The sequence below is a fragment of the Pleurodeles waltl genome, chromosome 3_1 (assembly GCF_031143425.1).
Source record: "Pleurodeles waltl isolate 20211129_DDA chromosome 3_1, aPleWal1.hap1.20221129, whole genome shotgun sequence".
NCBI classification, from domain to species: domain Eukaryota; kingdom Metazoa; phylum Chordata; class Amphibia; order Caudata; family Salamandridae; genus Pleurodeles; species Pleurodeles waltl.
This window is the reverse complement of record NC_090440.1, coordinates 1,916,954,240-1,916,975,619: the sequence shown is the minus strand read 5'-3', so window position 1 is coordinate 1,916,975,619 and position 21,380 is coordinate 1,916,954,240.

Below are 21,380 nucleotides of genomic sequence, written 5' to 3'. Positions count from 1 at the left end.
GTCCCTCCCCTCCCAAAACTATTTAAGGACTCCCTTATTTCCACCTCCACACACCTTGCACCAATCCTGCTCCTGTGTGCCACTTCCTATTTCCCAAAAGCTCCCGGGGAGAGACTAGATTGCGTCTGCTCTCCACGGGGCCCTCCATCGTGCACAGAGATGTTGTGGCACCAGAATGAGCTTCTCAGAACATCATCAGATATAAATATCATGCCCTAAATTTCTTCAGCTAAAATATTCCAAATTGGAGTTAATAACACACACACACATAGAGGGACGATATTTAGAACATAATATTTCTGCCAGTTAATATTTCTGTAAACAATATTCTGACATGCAATCCAGAGAAACACCAGCTGTTGACCAGATATGAGAGTGGCTGGCAGATGTCTGTGCTGGGAGAGGTCGTAGCAGATAGCCAACTCATTTCTGCACAGATCATAAAATAACTGCCGACAGTCGGAGCAGCAATCAGTGTGTGACAAACTACTTTTTTGCAGGAGCTGGTTTGTGCAAATGTCAGTGAAAATTTACTCTGCATTAGTGAATTGTGGCATAACCCGGTCCCGGGTCTGGGAACAGTGTCACAATTTCCAACTGAAGGATGCATCCAGCTTTCAGAAACCATGAGAGATCCGTCAGTGGGATGGATATGACACCCCGCGAATTACCCAAACAAAGAAACCAGGCTGGTGGCAAATTTCGAACACTGCACATGTTACAATGCATTACCAGTTTCACTTAACTGAGAACATGGCATGGGTGCTAAATTAATGGAAATTAAAGTGCTTTCTCAGATGATTTTTCAAATAAGTCCAACTACAGCATTTTGTTCAGTGTGCCATGGGCAAGCAAGTACCAGAAAGAGCACTGATGTGTCAAAGTATGAGTAACTCTACATGTAACCCTAAAAGCAAGAGCGAGGAGGGCAGACTAAGGCATCCTGGAAGATGGGAGAAAGCAAGCAGATTTCCTAAACCCCAATTGTATTAGCCTTGCTACTCTTACTGCAACATCCGCTCCAGTTTTTCACAGAAAGATGCTGGCCCACTTTGAACAAGCACCAGCATGGCCCCACTGCAGCCAAATCTTCTTAATCTGCCACAACACATCTTGCAGCTTCCCCCTATTCAGAAAACCACTTGTTTTCCCCCATAGCCACTAGAAGTTCTCCCCAACAAAGAAAACTGTTCCGTTGTCACTAATGGTCCCACACTAGCAGAGTGCCCAGTTGTGCGAGCACCATGGGTAGGACCTTGCAGTGTATTCATGACCTGCATTCAAGTAAAGAGGGCTCTATATAGCAAATTCCTATATTGACTCTTATCAGGGCTGCACCAGAAAGAAGTCCTCTCAAAACATCAGGGTCAAACCCCATGAGGGTCATCTCCAGGACTTCATGAGGTACCCCATGGGGATCAGCTCCGAGAAGGGTCCTCTCCAGGACACACCAAGGGCGGGTCTTCTGCAAGCAATATGGGCCAGGTTAATGCCTAGGGCAGTGCTCTCCAAGCTCCTGGCTTGCAGATCTAAGTTCTTCTCTAGGCTTGACCCTGATTCTGCTTAGTAACTAGGGTCAACCCCTGGGACGATCATCATCCCTGTAACATCCATGATACAAGAATATCATTATTCATGACTTTCACAGCTTTCTTAGGATTGCACGTGAGATGCCTTCTTCACAAGATGTAGTTCAATTGCACAAAAACACATTCACTTATAAAAAGTTAAAGTGCTTTGCACTGATCATGACCATCAAGCTTTTTTTATTTTTTATAATTGATACACCCTTCACGTCATTTTTACTTTATTCAAATTACAAAGACAATACCCGTCCAACCACACACCCTTCACTGCGTAGAGTGCTTCCCACATAGGCAAGCACTTCAGCCACATAGGGATAGTAAGCCCTATATAAGTTTTGCAATGTAATACAAAACAGTACTCTTCACGCACAGCCTAACCAAGGAGGACACATCCTGTTGTTTGGCTCTCACTTACACAAAAGTTACAATTCAGTTTGTCACACAACTGGTATACCAACCTGAGCGCAAAAATCGCTTTCCACATGGTGAACACTCTGTATTTCAAGCCTCCTGTCAAATTCAACCATTCATTTACAATAAAACAATATAATCCGAAAACTAACACAATTAAGGTCTTCATTTGAGTAATCCTGTGTTTTTGTTGAAAGAATATATCTAAAAATGTCGTAGCATATTGAGAACTTCCATTAGGGAAAGGAGCCTTGAGACAGGCAATAATAATTTATAGAGCAAGCACAGCCAAGCCTTTATTATAACTGCGCGATCACATTTGTCTCACTGAGAATGTTATGTCCAATGCGATATAATAGTTATGCTTGTTATTATTGCCTTCTTAGTCAGTACATGTTCGTGTTGACATGGCTACTGGGATTGGTCAGGTCCCCTTTTTCAAGATCTTATTTCAATCGGAACAGCCTGTTGCGTCTACTTGTAAAGTTTTTGATGGTGTTGAGCCAATGTTTTAGAGATGTTTAAAAAAATCGATTGTATTTTGAAACTGTAAATTTCAATAGAATCTGATGTGTTTTGAAACTGTAAATTCTGAAAATTGTGTTGGGTCTTGTTGGAGGCCATTGATCAGAAATATATAAGATGTAACTCGAACTAAATAATTATCTTACTACCTGTTGTAGGTTAGCTGCATTCGACTGTAGGCCAATGGCATCTGTCTGAACCGAAATATTGTTTTGGAAATTATGAAGGCTTCTGGCCTCATATAAGGGTACAGTTTACATCTCTAAACGGTCTAGGGCATGTCCAAGGTTGAAACCACATCTGCGCCTCCCAATAAGGCGGTCAGAGCTCCTGTAGTGAGAAGAGGAAAGTGACCTATTGCATTCTCTTTCTACGTTACTTGCTTATACAAATGTTTGAACTCTTTAGGAAAATGTTTTCATCAGAGAGAATGATGGCTTATTTTGCTCCCAGGATGTATAATAAGAGCTGGTACCTATGTGACGTCAAGTTGACTACTTTAATTGGGATAGGGTTAGCCTCCAATTGCAAATGAAAATTATGTATAAATCCACTTAAACACCTTAGTGCTCTTCAGAAATAAAAAAAAAGATCAAGCCCTGGTTTCACCACACGTTATTTGACCTTTACTATGTGTGATACATCTCCCTCTCTCTCTCTCTCTCACTCCCCTTCTCCCCAACCCTCTCTTTTTCAAGGCTAGACTGTCTATACTGGGCATCCTGCATTTCCCCTACGAGTCGGGAAGGGTGGCAGGGATTGGGAGGGTGTTTTGTTAGTGGGGACCGGTTTTCTAGCAGTGCAGCAGCTTTAAAAATATACCTGCTGCAGACTTCCTTATATACCCAGCATTTTTCAGGCAAGGATAAAAATGTCACAATCATTTTGGTGATCAATGTATCTGCTGGACAGAGATCACAATTTTGTCTAGTGGCAGTTTTGACTCATCTTAGGTAGCACAGGGGGTTAATATGCCTGTTGCAAAGAACGTGTACCATGCAGATCATAGAACAGTATTTTATGGGAATATCTCAGTGGGCTATTGCTTTTATCATAGAGATCCTTTTCTTACTGTGCAGTTCATAAGTGTAGGAAGCTGGCTTTCTATATGGTGCACTAAAACGAAGTACACCATGCAGAGAGTCCAGTGGATCCCTAATTGGTTTGTAGAGGCAAAAGGAGAGAGGAATAATGCTATATTTTGTGGTAGTATGGGCGAGCAGTTAGGCTTATCAGAGGATAGTGCTAAGAATTTGTTGTACTCACAGAGGCAATAAATGAGACACACACTCAAAGAATAAATCTGAGTCCAATTAAGAAAAATAACGCTTCTTTTTACATATACTTTAAACCCAAGAACTTTGTTATAAGGTATGTTTTCAAGCACAAATACTTTTTAGTTTAAAAAATCGACACAGTACAATTTCAGAGTTTCAATGTTAACATATGGGAGGAAAACACAGTGAGCAAATAAGTACTTATTGCAACTCACACAACCAATCTTGTAGACTTAAGATAAGTACTGGGCAAGGGTTAGGACAACATCAACAGGTCACCCATGCAGCACTGCGGCAGCAGGGTGCAGTACGCCTCAGGTGCCCAACGTATTTCAATGAGGATTGGTCTCTGTGGATTTAGGCTGCAGGCTCTGGCTGGAGGCCCACTGGGGGCAACCAACAGGTAGGTCACAAACATGGGGTGCTCAGGGATTTAGGTGCACCTTTGGTCCCCTTCACTAGGGCCCAGGGGTGACGGATGCAGGGGTGCCCTTTGGCATTGGGTTTGCTTGTCCTGGAGCACTTGTGGTTGCGGGGTCCTGTGTCTGAGGCTGCAGGAGTCATCGTGGAGTCCAGGAGGGGTGAAACCACAGTGGACTCAAGCTCAGGGGACCAGGAGGATGTCATTAACACCAGGGGTCCACTTCAAATCAGGCTAGGTGTCGGGTTCTCTCACTCTAGTAGCTACAGGAGAGAGGGGCCTGCATGCAGAGGTGCAGATGACTTCAGGGAGTCCAAGAGAGGTAAAACCACAATGGATTTGGACTCTGGACAGAGCTGGTGGACCTTATTGGCACCGGAGGTCCTCTCCCACTCAGGTCAGTGACAGTGGGTGCTGTGGTCTTTGCAGTTCCGGAGGCATTATAGCCCTTTCTTTGGAGTTGGAATTTCTTTGGGGACAGGCTGGCGGGTTGGTACCAGGTCAGCTGCTGCTTCTTCTCCTCTTCTGTAGGTGTGTCTCTTCTTTGTCCTTTTCTTCATAGGTCATCAGAATCTGAGTTCTAGGGTTCAGGGGTGCCACCTAAATTCTCATTTTAGGGGTGTTACCTGGAGTGCTAATGGGTTGCCCACCTTAATGGTGACTACACCCTTTCTATGACCACTTCCACTGGGAAGTGGGCATAACCCTAACCCCAGTGGCCTAATTCCTTCCAAACAATGAAGGTGGGTGGGACTGGCATGAAGTGGGCACACTTCCTAATCTGCCTAATTTGTTCGCCTGCTCTGCTGCCAAAAGTGGGGTCAGGACAGGGGGATCGGTCATCACCATCATTTGGAGAGACCTAGGTCACATTTGAAAGGTGGCCAGGCCTTTGAAGCTTTCCGCCCTGGAATGTTCATCCTGCCTGGAGGAGGTGTCAACACCCCCACCCAATGCAGGCTTTTGTCTCTGGGCGCCGCAAGCACTGGCTCTCACCTTCAGGGGAGGGGGGGTCAGAAACATGGCTAAGTTGGCTGAACTGGTCAGGACCAGTCAGTCAACACGCCAATAGCTGGTGGGTTTTCAGGGGGCACCTCTAAGGTGCCTCTGGGTGCATTTATTAATAAATCCATCACTGGAATTAGTGAGTGTTAATTAATCTGAGATGTTTGATACCAAACATCCCTGGGTTCAGAGAAGCCATCATGTAGCTGGGAAACTCGTGACCGGTGTCCAGCACATGTACTTAAAATGGCTTCCCTGTTCATTTACTATGTCTAAGAATCAACAGAGACATATCAGGGTCATATATGATCATGCATCTATGCCCTCACATGTGTCCTGATGCATCCTGCCTTGGGGTGATTTACACCTGGCCCATAGAGTGGTAGGGGACACAGCAAAGGCTTCCCTCTCAATGGCAATACAACCCTGCTCTCTGGAGGGTAACCTTCTGCTAATGAAAGCAACAGGTTGGTTATGGCCATCATAATTGATTTGGGACAGGACGGCTCCTATCCCAAGTTCAGAGGCATCTGTTTACACTATCAACTGCTTGATGTAATCTGGAGCTTTTAGAACAGGTGCTGAGCACATTGTTTCGTTCAAGGTGTCAAAGGCCTTTTGGCATCTCACTGTCCAGTTGACCTTTTTGGGCAACATTTTGGAGGTCAGTCTGTAAGAGGATCCACAATGGTACCATATCCTTTCACGAACCACCTGTAGTTCCCAGTCAAAAGTCAAGCCAAGGAATGCCTTGGCTTGGGTATGGGTTGTATAGAGCTACCCAGTCCAGAACTATCTGGATCTTAGGTTGTAGTGGTTGAACTTGGCCTCCACCTACAAGGTGAACAAATTATACAACCTGACCCTGCCTTAGCTGGCACTTGGTTGCCCTGATAGTTAGGCCTGCATTTTCAGAGCCTCTGGGATCTTGCCAAGGTGGATCAGGTGATCGTGCCAGTTAGAGCCAAAGACAGCAATATCATCAAGATGTGCTGCACTAACGTCTTCTAACCCAGCAAGGACTTTGTTCACCAACCTTTGGAAGGTGGCAGGGGCATTTTTCAATCCAAAGGGCAAACAGAAAACTTATAATGCCCAGCAGGAGAAGAGAATGTGGATTTCTCATTTGCTCCAGGGGTCAGACCTATCTGCCAGTACCCTGACATGAGATCAAAAGTACTGAGATATTTGGCTGCCCCTAACCTTTCAATCAGTTTATCAGCTCTAGGAATTGGGTGAGCATTTGTTGTCGTCATGGTACTGAGATCCCTATTGTTCACACAAAACCTCATTTATTTACTAAAACAACTAGGTGCAAAGTGACTCACAATTCCAGCATCTTGCCGACTTCAGCTTTGATCTCTCTTTGACATGATAAGGCTGTCTTTATGTTTAATTATTGACAGGGAAGCTGTCCCCGGTGCCCACAACATTGGTACACCAGGTAGTTGGACTAGGGGTCATAAAAGCTCAGCATACTGCTGCAAGACTGGCTTGCAGTCAGTCTGCTGTTGGTCAGTGAGGGTGTATGAAAAGATCACTCCTTCAACTGAGCCATCTTTTGGGTTGCTGGAGAGGCTATCAGGGAGAGGTTCACTCTCAGCTTCCTGTACCTCATCAGTGACCATGAGCATGGTCATCTTAGCTCTGTTGTGATGGGGTTTAGGACGATTTACATGGATAACCCCTTTGGGGTTCCTACAAGAGTCAAAGTCCACCAGGTAGGTGACTTCCACCTTTTCTCTCTATGATAGGGTAGGGCCCACTCCACACAGGTTCCAAAACCCATATCTTCTGCCCTGGTTGGAACTCCACCGGTGCCACTTTTGGTCACACCACAGCTTCTGGAGGTCTTAGCTGGCCTCGAGGTTTTTAGATGCTTTTGCCATGTCGTATGCCATTCTACAGTGAAGGCCAAGTACATAGTCCACAGTATCCTGTTTGGGTTCTCTGAAAGGTCTCTCCCACCCTTCCTTCACAGACAAAGTGGTCCTCTTACAGGATGCCCAAACAGAAGTTCAAATGGGGAAACCCCTACTCCCTTCTATGGCACTTCCTTGTAAGTGAAAAGCAAGCATGGTAAGTAAGATATCCCATCTTCTTCTGAGTTTTTCAGGGAGTCCACCAATCATATCTTTCAATTTCTTGTTGAATCTCTCAAAAAGGCCATTGGTTTGTGGGTGATATGGGGTAGTAAACTTATAGGTCACACTACATTCAGCCCAAATGTGTTTTAGATAGTCAGACATGATATTTGTGCCTCTGTCTAACACCACCTCCTTTGGAAAGCCCACTATGGTAAAGATACCAATGAGAGCCCTAGCTATTGCAGGGGCAGTAGTAGTCCCCATTGGAATTGCTTCATTATAGCTGGTTGCATGATCCCCTACAACCAGTATGAATCTGTTTCCTGATGCAGTTGGAGGATCAGGGGGACCGACAATGTAAATTCCTACCATTCCAAGGGGAACCCCAACTACTGGAAGTGGAATGAAGGGGGTCTTTGGGCAGCCATCTGTCTTGCCACTGGCTTGATAGGTGGCACAGGAGTTACAAAACTCCTTCACCTTCTGGGACATACCTGGCCAATAGAAGTGGTTCACCAATCTACTCCATGTTTTGGCCTGGCCAAGACGCCCATGTATCGTAATCTATCACAGTGACCTATGAACTGCCATCAAAGAGCTGTAACAAACCGCATGGTACAGTTATAAAGTTATATTTTTCCCAGTCTTTTATTATCCTAATGTTGCTAAGATGGGTTAGTTTGGGTAGAAATAAATTCTAATATGTAGAGCCAACCCTAACCACTGTGTTACATTCTAAATTCTTATTTGCGCTTCTCCAGACCAAGCACTCTTAAGAAATGCCCACCAGTATTGATGACATGAATCCTGCACCTTGTAGTCCTCTTTGTCTTATGTAACATTTTCTATACACTGATGTACATACATAATATGATTTATAGTCTGTGTGTGTGTGAAGCAAAAGTGCTCCGACACCCTTGACTGATATGAAAGGCGCTATAAAACATATTAAATACGTGTGATAGGGGGGCTATGGAGAGATTAAGGCACAGTTGGAGGGTGATAGTGATTAAATAATTGAAGAGAACCCAACAAAGATTGTCGTATTCTGGTGCACTGTAAGCTCATCTTTTACAATGCTTTAAACGCCTATACAATTCAATATATAACAAAAATGTGCTGTAGAATGCACCATTTTTGCCATTTATTCCCAAATTTCCTTTCCCAAATTTCCGAGGGAGGAGACCCACCCAGACCAGACCTCTCTTGTAGTGTCAAGCTCGCTCGTTGCGATCGTTCTGCACTGTACAAAGGCTGATTTGATAAAATGTGCTTGTCAGAGCTGCTTTTGGTTGCCAGTCTGACCCCGCTTGAATGGAATGCCTTTCTTCCCAAAAACTTCTTTGCACTTTCTCGGACATAGTGCACCATTTACTTGGGATAATGGTCTATTAACTGTTGGCCCAGATTTACTTTTTTGCACAGGGTATCATATTTCCAAAATCTTTTACAATTTCACTATTCATAGCTCAATAGCTAGATTAATGGCCACATTTCCTTTGCCTTTTGCTGGTATAGCTTTACTGTCCAGGGACACTCGCTGATGGGGGTCAGAGAACTAGAACAGATGCAAAGTGGCATGAAGAGATAGACATTTTCACACACTTCTACCCTTGGCAGGAATACTGTTCCTTTGATGCCCTCTAAGGCAGAAAGGATTGTGCAGCTACTGCTGTAATTCATTTACCAAAATCAAAGTTCCCGAAACAAGTTGTTTTCTTCGACATTACTTTGTTTTCTAACTTTGTAAGTGGCGTTTGATAATGCAATGCACACAACTGTCCAGGAACCTTGTTTAGCTCTAGAACCAAGGAAGGCTTGACTCTGCTCATCTGTAATTGTAAATGTGTGTTGTACATCCATGTATGCTATCGAGCAAAAGATAGTGATGGCTCCTTGGCGCTCAGGATCAGTGTCTTTGGACTCATTAATGCAAGATCAGATACAACAGGATGGACAAGCAGGGCTTTAATCAAGGCCCAGGATTAGTTCTAGTTTTGAAAAAAGGAACACACAGCTACATTTTCAGGGACCTCCACACCTGGATTCGCACAGGTCTGTGCTGGTGAAAATCGTCAAAATATTGAACTGAGTCTAATGCTCATATTCACAACCTTGGCATATGAACAACAGCTTATTGCCAGTCAGGAAGGGCACATATTTATGGTTTAATGTTCAGCTACTCAGATTGGAACAGGTTTCCTCTCACAGGGGATGCTGATTTGTCTCGCTCGCAGAATGTAATGTAAGAGTTGGCATCTATGCAACATAAGGCATGTACACAATCCAGGAGTCAGCTCTGGTGGTAAGCTTTGTGTAGTAGCCTGTCCAGAGGAAAATGTTATTTTTGCACACCTCTTTTGCCCTCTTGATGGTACATAGTGAGATTCCCCAAATCTTCGCTTTGTCTGTTTGGTACGTAGGTGGTAAGCTTGTTCATTTTAATCTGCAAGGTCAGTGTACTTCTGTGCTCTTCTCATGGATTGGCCAAATGGTATGATTTCCTACAGTCTTTTTGGGGTCATAATTGCCAAATCCGAGTAGTGATTTTTTTTTTCTTTGTACTTTGCTACTCTGGCTGCCCGACAGGGGTCCCAAGCAGAGGCTAAGAAAGATTTTTCAGTCTTGCTCTTGGTAGCTGACAAAATGAGGTAGAAAGACTCAGGCAAAGAAGGCAATTGTAGATTGCTCTTCCCTATTACAAATTAAATGGATATAGCCAATCTACCATTACCGGATCATGAAAAAACAAATTAAGGGTTCTGAATGGTAAGAATCTTTGAGGTCTCTAACAAACGGATTTGAGGGACAGCAGAAATGGTGGTGACTATGGAAACGCCTCGTATTTTGAGGTTGAAGGATTCTTCGTAATGGTAAAAGTTACCTGTTACAGGCATTTCCAGGCCTTCCAATAGGAAGGAACCAGGGGCCATATGTACGAACACTTTCTTCCATAGACACAGAATGGGTAAAAACCTTTGATACATCTGGCCCCAGGAGTGTTATGGGGCCAGTCTCTGTCCTTCAGTATCTCCCCAATGGCTTTCATTCGGCTCATTGCACTATTCTGGTGTGCAGTGCTTCAACATCAAGGTTCACCTAAGTTTGCATTTCAGGATAAAACACACAATCACAATTAATTTTTAGGACATCCTTAGTATATATCAGGTGCACAGTCATCTCCCCTACTTTAGAAGAAATGGCACAAATGTGACTCTAGGTTTTCTAGGGGCGTATGTTCTGTGCTTATGAACATTAAGGAGTGTGTGACAAATATAGGCTTTAAGGGTTGTATGCTTCACACTTCACGTTCCACCAGCTGTGAGATCCTCTGTGACTAGGTTCATTACCAGGGTTTGGATTTTCTTCATAAGGTTAATGGTCAGTTTTTCATTAGACAGGAGCATAAGATTTTGACTCTGGTGCGATTGTGAACCCCCCTTGCATGCCTGCATGTTAGTTCTCTCTCTTGTGTCACAACACTGCTGCATGCTGCCACACCCCCCAACTGTTGGAGCACCTTACAGGATAGTGACCTTCTTTGCTGCTGGCTTTGCTTTCCCTCCTTTTTATTCAGACAGGTAAGGCCAGCATGTCATCTCCCAAAATATCAAAAACATGGTCACTCCATCGGAGAGCTGCGGATGCTTCAGACTCCAACCCCCACCCCAGCCGAGAGCAATGATACTATTGTGATACAACTGTGATGTAACAGTGTTGTGATGCCACACAACGTATATAAACGTTATCTTGCTTTTGTTGTTAAAGTGTTAAATTCTGCCCATTTACATCCAAACTCCATGTGATCTTAGAGGCTTTGAATTGCAACTTCGTAATTGTAACTGAGAAACGGAATTGTGACTGTGTGGCTGGAAAGCATTATCTCTTTACAGTATCCCTACATCTTCCTATCCTACTCTCGGAATTGTTCTCACCCGATTTGCTGGATCATGAGAGCAAGGTAAGTGAGCTGAACCATGAACATTATGAAAATAGTGAACTGGAAGTAGCAAAACTAAAACGCCAAAGCAAGCCAAAGCTAAAGCAAAGGGGCGAGGTGACATCATACAGCACATACCATAGATGGTTACATCAATATAGTAGGAGAAGCCTAGAAATCAAATCAATGATTGCAGCCTAATCCATCGAGTGCTCTTCCATAGCTTCACCATTTAGAGACCACCTTTTAAAGACATCCTGAGTTTAAGCTGAAAAGCTTAAATAAATCTAAAAATCAAGCCACCCGGCTCCTTCCTAGAACTGAATGAAATAGATAAATCGTACTGTGATGTGACTTATATGAACCCATATGGGCTTATACGATTGGAATTACAGGCATTACAAGGAATTTTGACTTGGTAATGGAGAAATCTTTGGGTGGATACGAACTTATTTCATCATTATTGACACCAACATTAGAAGTACTGTCCAAAATGAAAGAAACAAGCAATGTGGAATCACAAACTGAGCCTCCAACAAGTGCCATAAGACATTCTTGGCTATATGCCTACATCTCCAAGTCAACTATGGTTCCACCTTTTCAACCTTATCGACTGCAATGCCTCTTCTATTCTTCAAAGTGAGAACAGCCTGTCTCTCAAGTTTGGAGGTATTATTGGGAGGTCTGAGGCAGGTCTTCTCAGGCCCATTGGCAGATGTACTTGCTTCTGCCCCAGCTCCTAGTTACGCGGGGAGGACTGAAGACATATGTGCCTTGAAAAAGGATCCAGAAGTGTGCCTATGAGGCAAACGCAAGACATCCATCGTGTGAAGCCTGTAAATGAAATGAAACACGGACATGCAACGGCCCATCCCCTGATTTGCAGGGCAAACTACCTGGCACTAATGGTTGTACCTATGCTGAATTATTCACTGTGAGTCCATTAATAATTAAGGTATTAACAGCAGGTCTGAAACAGCAATATTGGATGTCACTGTCACTAAGGAGCGATCATTAAGAGGAAACACTTTTAGGAACTCACATGACATGTGTATGGTACTTCTCATGTTCTGGTGTATGTGCGTTGGGGTGGGGTGCCACAGGACATTTGAAAGGTGCTAAAATGGAGGGAAAAGAGAGGTGGGCAGGACACCACTGTAGATGAAATATCGTGTGATGCTAATCCCAGTAACAGACACTGCGGGGTGCCCGACAGGAACAAATAATGTCCTAAGTGGACCCACCGATAGCCCCTGCTCCTACCCCCGGGTAGTGAGGGCTTTAGTGGAATGACAAGACTCTAATCCCAAGTTTGGGGAACACACCAGAAGAGAGAGAGACACACAGGAGCCGATCTCTCTAGTCAGGCAGTACTCCACCTGTCTTGGTTGCAAAGCTGCAGAATACGGGTATAATTAATTCATAAAACAAGAATTGAGAGTGTGAAGTGAAAAAGCTGGGCATGTAGGTATTAGCAGGTGAGGTAGGAGGCAGTGTCCCACCAGTCTCCAAGAGATGGAGCGCTTTATCGAGTTTCACACTAACCAGGATACAGGCACAGATCTCAGGAGGACCCCGGAGGTGGAGATGAAGAAACTATGGAGAAAGTAATAGACAAGAGCAACAACACTTGAGGAGGACCTGATACAGACATGTTAACTCACACGGTGCCACTGTGTGACACATCATATCTGTTCACATCACACAGTCACCTGCTGAAAAGTTGATGTTACACGGCGGTGTACAAATGTTAAGCTGGAAACCCTCGAAGACCGTGGGTTTCCACCTTAAGGTTGGAGACTTCGCACAGCCAACGTCCATAAGGGGGTAAGATATATCTCCTGAGCATCGGTGTCTTCAGAAACTTTTGTTTGTATGTTTATGGACCCTCTTAATGAGGCTTAAATCACCGCCCCCTCTCCAGACCCCACAGCATCCAAGTCCCCTCCTCATCTCACATGGTCAAAATATTTTCAAAGTTGGCTGGTCTGGTAATGCCCAAGGAGAATCAGGAGAGGGAGGAAACTAACAAAAGTGCAGGAACGGATGCCGGGTGCAAACTCAAACTGAAGGCAGAAGCAATGAGCAACTTCCTGGGCGCTGGCAGGAAAAGCTGCACTGACTCAATTCCCCTTTTGTGCTAACTCAGACAATACTGCCCTGGAAGTGGAAAGGTCCGCCCTGGAAGACTCACCCGTCTACGTCCTCTGACAGCAGTCAGAAGTCAGGGGATGGTAATTATAAGAAAGGAGGGAAGATATGATACAAACGGGTGCCACCACTGCTGAAAAAGGCACATTTCGATACATTGGTTGCAGCAAATGGAACTAGAGCCCCCCACTGTAGCATGGAGACAAGCATAAGTGGGGGGTTTTGGCTGAGGAGGTGGCTATGGCAAGAGCACTAAGTGATGAGAGAATACATTCAGATGTGCAGGAATGGAGCTGAATGTCTCTTGAGTTGTTCTATCATGAAGCGGGTGATGATCCCTGAGTTTTGCTGACGTTTTGATGTGTACTTAGCCTATTGCTGGTTTGCATTGCCGTGACTACCGATGGGTTGGAAAAATGTGTGCATCAAGGATATGATGCTTGTATTCTTGTGAATAAAGAACTCAGAAGACTCTTCATCTATGATTAGAACTCTTTTGTGGTGGAGTGCTCAGGGATTCAGACTTTTTGCAAGGACATTGTCCTCTTTAAGGAAAGTTTGGTGCCATTTCTTACCCCTGCAGCACCCAATCTTTGGTCTTAACAACATAATTTCCTGTGCTGATTGACTTGTTATATTGCTATTTGTAATACTTGGTCTGTGTGCTCCGTCATTTACCCAGCCATCCCTCTTCATTTGTGTAGAGTTGGGTTGGCACCTAGTGCCCCGCCAAGCTTATTATCTCTTCTTGCCTAGAAAGACCCAAGTTTTTTGCTGTAAAACCTGGTGTGATCTTGGTTTATGCTTTCCCTATACCTGCCTATTTTTGTGTTTAACTCAATAAAAAAAAAATAAAAAAAAATGTTTATCAAGATACTGATGGTCTGATAAATACAGCTCAATCAAGATGGCACGGGGGTTGGTTGAGCTTTGTATGCAGAGTGGGCTAACCAATCATAATTAATATCATATCATAATTAATAAATGGGAATATCAGGGAACAGCAACAGAAAATACAGAGATCCTACTGGGAACAATTATCAGGCAGAGTTATTTATGGTAGAAAAGCACTGCCAGGCCTAGCTCACCTCATGGCATGCCATGTTAGTTGTTTGTACTGCACTTCCAGCCGTTTGCCTGCTTCAAAGGGCTGTGGTGGAATTGAAGTTTAAGAGGGAAGGATGAGATGAAAAAGAGGGACTTTCTGCTGTGCCTCAGTTCTCCACTATTTGCAAGATCTGAGATATTTTGGCAGCGTGCCAATATTGAAGCCCTTGAATACTATTTTCCTTTCTACTGATGTAGAAATGACCAGTTGATGTCGGGTGCAGTCATGTGATGTAAGCTGTGGGTTTTTCTCCCCACCGCCCAGTCGGCCACTTTCACTAATAGAATGATAACCATATTTAGCCCAAGCCAAAGTTTAATGATATTGCGATCTCTTTATGAACAATTATCCTACATCTCCATGGTGCGTGAGTTAAAAATGGGAACTGTGCTGAGGTGGAACTATGCCTAAAACAGCTCTGACTAAACAACAGAGATTAGCTCTTTCTTGATTAAATTATCTTCATTCTGCCCATCCCAACTGTAGGAAGTCGGGTTGTCCAGTGGCGCAGATTCTCCCACCACTGTGCAAAGTTCCAGACAGCCTTGTCAACCCCAGGACCATGTGTGTCATGGGCTGGCAGTAGCAGCACAACACTTGGATCAAGAAACCACTAACTAAAGCTCTCAGGCCAGTTTCCGCACGGAGTCTCACTTCAGCGTGGTGAGTCAGTGAAAGTTCCTGCGCAGTACTTAGGAGACACCAACAAAGGCTTCTTCCCCACCCCTCACACAGTGTTACCTCCAGCTCCAGGCTGCCTTCTGCTCCTGTCAGGTAGGAGGAGCTGAATGTCAGTCAGTACAGGCAGGCACAGTTCACAGTTGCCAAACTTCGCGGAGATGTCGAGGTGTTTCGGGCTTGTGTCTACACAGTAGATTTAAATATTGGCGGAAAGGTAACTTCGTCACAACGGTGACGATTATCTTGTCTGCAGAAATCTACAGCCCACAGCTATGCTAAGTGAATAGTCAGCTTGAAGCTCTCCAAGATTTTCACTAGAAAACTGTGCTGCCCTTACGTACCTTATTTACATTGGTTTACCCCATTGAACACCAAGGCTAATCTCATCCAAACCGTTTCGGTGACACCGCATTTCTTTCCAATGTAGCGCCCCAGCTGTGCTACTCCTCTGAGCTTCCATCTAGCAGATGTTCCTGTCGTACCTCCTTCTGCAGCCCTTTCATGCACAGAACAGTGGGGTTATGTACCTGCACATGAGAAACTAAACACTGTTAACCTATTTAATATAAAGGAAACGCATGCACTGGTTAAAACAGCTGGTGGTTTCTCGGTGAGCCAACTGAAAATGCCACCATTATTTAGCAGAGAAAAGGGACAGGAACCACGTGAAAAGGTACTTGATTTTCTTCACTTATTAATTGCCCCCCACCTCCATTAGGGGACCCTCATCGGTCACATTTATTGTCTATGTCTAACGGGCACACTATGAACAATTTCATATTTCGGCAGGAATTTCATGAAATGGAGGGGCTGCGGGGCCTTCCTGTGACAGACGAGTGTTGATTGAGGGCCCTGGGCCCTGAAAAGGATTTGAACAGGAAGGGCTGCGGGGCCAATCCGACCTGCACGGGCGCTGCTTTGCTTTTTTGGGCACCAGGCATCGACTGAGTTCAGAGAAGGTTCTGTCACTGGGACCCTTACTCGCATGAAGAGGCTCTGCTCCTGGGGCCTGGGGGCCTGGAGAGCAATTGGGTGAAAGGGAAGGGCTGCAAGCCTGCTCTTCATGATGCAGAAGAGTTGGGGGGTGGGGGGGCTTGGCCTCGAGTACATTCTTCACCTTCTTGGAGTAGGCTCGAGAGCGCACGAGGCACCTGGACGGACCCATCAACTGTCTGGTGTCACGCCTGGAAGCACCGGATTAGCGGGGTCACGCCCCCTCCAGGGCCGAGCAGGGAGAGGCATTTTCCCTGGATACCAATTTCCTCATTTGTAAAGGCAGCGAGCGCTGCAGCAGCTCATTAGGCAACGAGGCCCGCGCGGCCGCAGAGGGGCGGCTGGCAGCCGGTGCCGGCGAGGGAGCCGGGCGGCCTCCACGGACCATTGCCCTCCTCTCGCCGTTACTAGGCAGGAAACGTCTGCAGCCCGGCTACCGTCGCAATGGAAACCTGGCAGTCAGGAGCAGGAGAATGCATCGCTCCCCGGGGACGCGCCAGGCGCGATGTCGCAGCTACTTACCTGAGCTGCAACCTGTTTATTCTCTGCTGCATCCCTCGGCGAAGGGGGCTGCGCGCTCTGCCGAGTGCCCCGAGGAACGCTGTGCTTGCTATTATACATTTAAGTTGGATGGAGACTTGCAGTTCCATTTTATTCTATATATTTGTTAGTGTATTTTATCTAGCGCTAGCATGTCGTCTTGCGCCACTTCATAGCGCCGAGACCGACAAATGATGGCGCAAAATCATTTTCTATGTTGTGGTTACGTTTTACGTGGAGACCCTGCACCACTACAATCAGTCACTCCTTCGGGTATGTCAGCAAGGCTAGTCTAATCGTCTCCCCCAGCGCCAAGAGGTAGAAAGTTGCATGAAACATTCTAAGGTCAGAGTTCTCGCTTTTGAACATCCTAAAACCCCATTGTAGAGTCGGCGAGGCGCTGTAAGGGGACGCTGAGACTGAGGTGAGGTTTGGTTATTGTATTTATTGTAATGACCGCTCACCTCTCAGTCTCGGCGTTTGCAGCTAACAACCCCGCTCCCGCCGTTTGTGGCCCTTTTTACCGTCTCTCCTACATCACGCTGCCCCTACCATTCACCTGACACACGGTTGTGATCTTAGCCGCCCCTGTCCAGGAGTGTACTTTTGGGTTCACCTGGGAATGGCGAACACTACACCCATCTAAAATCCTTCTACAGCTCCGATCCTTCAAACAACTCTTTAAAACAGCCCTCTAGAAATAAGCCTTACCTATTCCTAAAATGACCTTGGAACCTCCTCAGCCCAGTCTCTACGAACCGAGAAACCCTTGCTCTAGATCACACAGTGCCTCCTAGTCCAACCTCATCAAGGGGTAGGTGCTCTCGACAAGCTACCATCTTACTATGCCTCGACCACATATTTGAGCTGTTCAACAGTTATAAATAATGAATATGGGTGCTGTCCAGGGCGGTGCTCTGCTCAATGGTAAGGAGAGCCCACAAAATGCGGGGGAGGCCCGTAAAAATGTCACAAAGGCTGGCCGCGTCACAGATTTACAAAGGCCTTGGGCCGTGCGGGGCCCCAGGCCCCCTGAGCCGGGGCCACTCTGCGCTGAAAGACCAATTGACGCGTGGAGTCCTCTGATCTTGGAAAGGGCTGAGTTAGGCTCTGTTTAAAAGCAGCCATGCCAGGCTGCGCCCGCAGCTGTATAGGTGAAGGTATTTACTGCCCACAAAAAATGTAAATCCTTCAATGCCCTCATTCACCAGGGCCTGTAGAGCCAAGGACAGCGGGCCAGGCGGAGAGGCCTGTTCTTCCGCGCCGTGCCAAGCGTTACTTGCAGACAGTATATTAATTGCGCAGTCAATAGCAGGCAGTGTATTAAACAGGGCGGTCGATAATATTTATACATTTCGGAGACAGGTCTCTCAGGAAGGGGGAGCAGAAAGCCCCGCTGACCCGGCTGTGCAGGAAGGCAGGCCGGCATCGGTGCCTGGGGCTTAAATGCAAAGCGTAGCCACTGCGGCCAACTCTAAAACAAATCAGATTACAGGCCATTTTATTTTATTTGGTCTTTCGGAGACTTGCTGGCTGAAGTCAGATTGAATTTGATCAGTGTTTAAAATAAAGGGCAAATATTCCGACATGTTTGTTCGAATTCTCCATTAAACGCCCGTGGAAGCTGCCGAGCTGCCGGCTGGAGGCTGCGGCCGCCGATAAAACAAGGCAGGCAACGCAGCCTCGGTGTGCTTCTGGGAGACTTAAAACAAAAGCAGCAATTGTCAAAACTTGCGTTTGCGGTTTCTACAGAGGAAGAGGGCAACGGTCGTAGCCGGCAGAGCGCCACCTACTGTCCGCACTGCGCAAATACCCAGGATCTCAGAACATTAACAAACCAGTCTCCGGCCTTGATTTTGGTAGTTTTAGGTTTTGCAAGATCGCCTTGCAATTGTCTGTTTTTTATGAATCCTCTTAAACTTCCTGATTACAAAATATGTTCTTCAGCGTTAACAGAGTACGTGAGGTAGAGGTGTCGAGCTCCGATTTGACGACATTGTTGTTGATACTAGTGCATATACTTCCTGAGCTAAATATTGTGTGAGGTTATTCTGTACTTGTACTTCCCGAGGGTCTGCTTCAGACCAATCCCGTGCATTCATACAGAAGTTGTACCACGTGTTCATGTTCTGTTGTTATTTCATGATTTTAAGTTTCTGTGCTTGTATTCCACCTGCTTATGCTGCCCTCTTGCTTCACATGTCTATATTCTCCTTGTACTGCATATGCTTATTTTCTGTTTTTATTTTGTGTGCTTGTTCTCATTGCCTTGCTTCTGTTTCACCTCTTTATGATGTTCTTCTATTTCATGCCCTTTTGCCTCTTATTTGCTGCCCGTTATGCCAGCTGGCATGTAGGGCAGCAGCGAAGGACCTCCACTTCTGTCTTAGGCAGGTGTATGGTGCCCAGGGTCTTCATTTCTGTTCCACAGTTCTCCTTGAGGTGTTCTTGTCCCGCCTCTCTTCCGTTTGCGCTCTGGGATCCAGTACAGCGCTGTTCTTGTGGTGGAGTCGTGTTCTCCTCTGATGGTTTGTCCTATTCAGTCCCATCTTTTCTTCATGAAGATGGTGTCCACTCTCTCTTTCTTGCATCTGGAGAGCAGTTCGTGGTTGGAGATGGTTCGTGGCCAGAAAACGTGCAACATTCTTCTCAGGTCACTGGTGTGGCAGACTGATCGGTTGGTGATGTTGCTTTTCATCAACTGCCAGCATTCTGGTCCATACAAGAAAGCGGGCAGACACAGCTCTTTTGCTGCTGCAGTGACAATATTTAGGGCCATATTTATACTTTTTGACGCAAAACTGCGCTAACGCAGTTTTGCGCCAAACAAATTAGCGCCGGCTAACGCCATTCTGAAGCACCATGCGGGCACCGTATTTATTGAATGGCGTTAGCCGGCGTTAGCCGACCGGCGCTGCCAGGTGTGCGTGAAAAAAAACGACGTACACCAGGCAGCGCCGGCGTAGGGAAAAATGGCGTTTGGGCGTCCCAAAATGGGGCAAGTCAGGCTGAGGCAAAAAAATAGTCTTAACCCGATTTGCGCCATTTTTATTGGGCGCCCAGACGCCATTAACATGACTCCTGTCTTAGCAAAGACAGGAGTCATGCCCCCTTGCCCAATGGCCATGCTCAGGTGACCTCTGTCCCCTGGGCATGGTCATTGGGCATAGTGGCATGTAGGGGGGCACAAATCAGGCCCCCCTATGCCACAAAAAAAAATTAAAATACTTACCACAACTTACCTTTTCTTCCCTGGGGTGGGTCCCTCCATCCTTGGGTGTCCTCCTGGGGTGGGCAAGGGTGGCAGGGGGTGTCCCTGGGGGCAGGGGAGGGCACCTCTGGGCTCATTGTGAGCCCACAGGTCCCTTAACGCCTGCCCTGACCCAGGCCGTTAAAAAGAGGCGCAAATGCGGGGTTTTTTGCCACGCCCACTCCCGGGCGTCATTTTTGCCCGGGAGTATAAATACCACGCACATGCCTGGGAGTCATTTTTTAAGATGGGAACGCCTACCTTGCATCTCATTAACGCAAGGAAGGTGTTCACGCACAAAAATGACGCTAACTCCAAGATCTTTGGCGCTAGACGCGTCTAACGCCAAAGTATAAATATGGAGTTAGTTTTGCGTCGAATTTGCGTCGAAAAAAACGACGCAAATTCGGCGCAAACGGAGTATAAATATGCCCCTTAATGTGTGTCTGCTCCTGTTATGCCGCACTTCTCTTGAATGTGTTAATGCACTGCTTGTTTTGCACACGTTTACTGTCCATTGGCATTTAACGAGTGACGCATGTGTTATTAGTATAGCACCAACCCTGCCACAAAGCAGAGGAGCGATGTACTGAGGCCAAGATAACACGAGTGAGTGATCGGAAGGGGCGGTGGGTCCCGAGAGCAGAGAGGGGCTTCTCATATTTCGCATGTTTATGCTGTGCTCGTATTTCAGGCCTTTATACTGGGCTTCTATTGCACGTGCTTATGCTGTCCTGGAACTTAATACATACCTGCTGTGCACTTCTGTTCTTGTGCATATGTTGCCTTTGCATCTCATTGGCAGCTCTTTGAATGTTTCAAGCCGGAAGATTATTTTTTCACCACTAAACATAATACCACCCGCTTTAAAGAGTTTATTGACTTTTGATGACTAGGGGCGAGCGCAGTGAGGGGTTCTCACGTTGCTTTCAGTCCTTAAAAAAGCAGGTGGCACGGGGTCCCCGTTTCTCCCCTCTTTTCATTGTCAGCTCCCTAGCTACAACTCAGGTAGAAAACCGGGTTTGGCGGGAATAACGTCGCATGAAGCACCTGTGCATGGCATACATGTGCTCTGATTTTACCCCATGATGTAGCTCAGTGTGAAGCCATTTTCTATGGCTTTGTGTCAAGCCTTACCCTGGATTCCTGAAACAGACCCGGGCCAGTGTTTCAATGTTGCATTTTTCAGAAATTACCCTTAGCGCTGGAGCTGGGCTGTCATATGTACAACCAGGTACCTGAAGGAGCAGGTGTCGTGCCCTTTGGAAGAGCCTAGGTGTGGAGCCGAGAAGCCTGCATCGAGGGATGCCGCCACCCCCGGAGATCCGGAGACTTGGCGCGGGCAATCTATCAGGCCCAAAGCCTGTCCCCTTAGCCGTGCTCACACCGTGCCAATTTTCCTGAT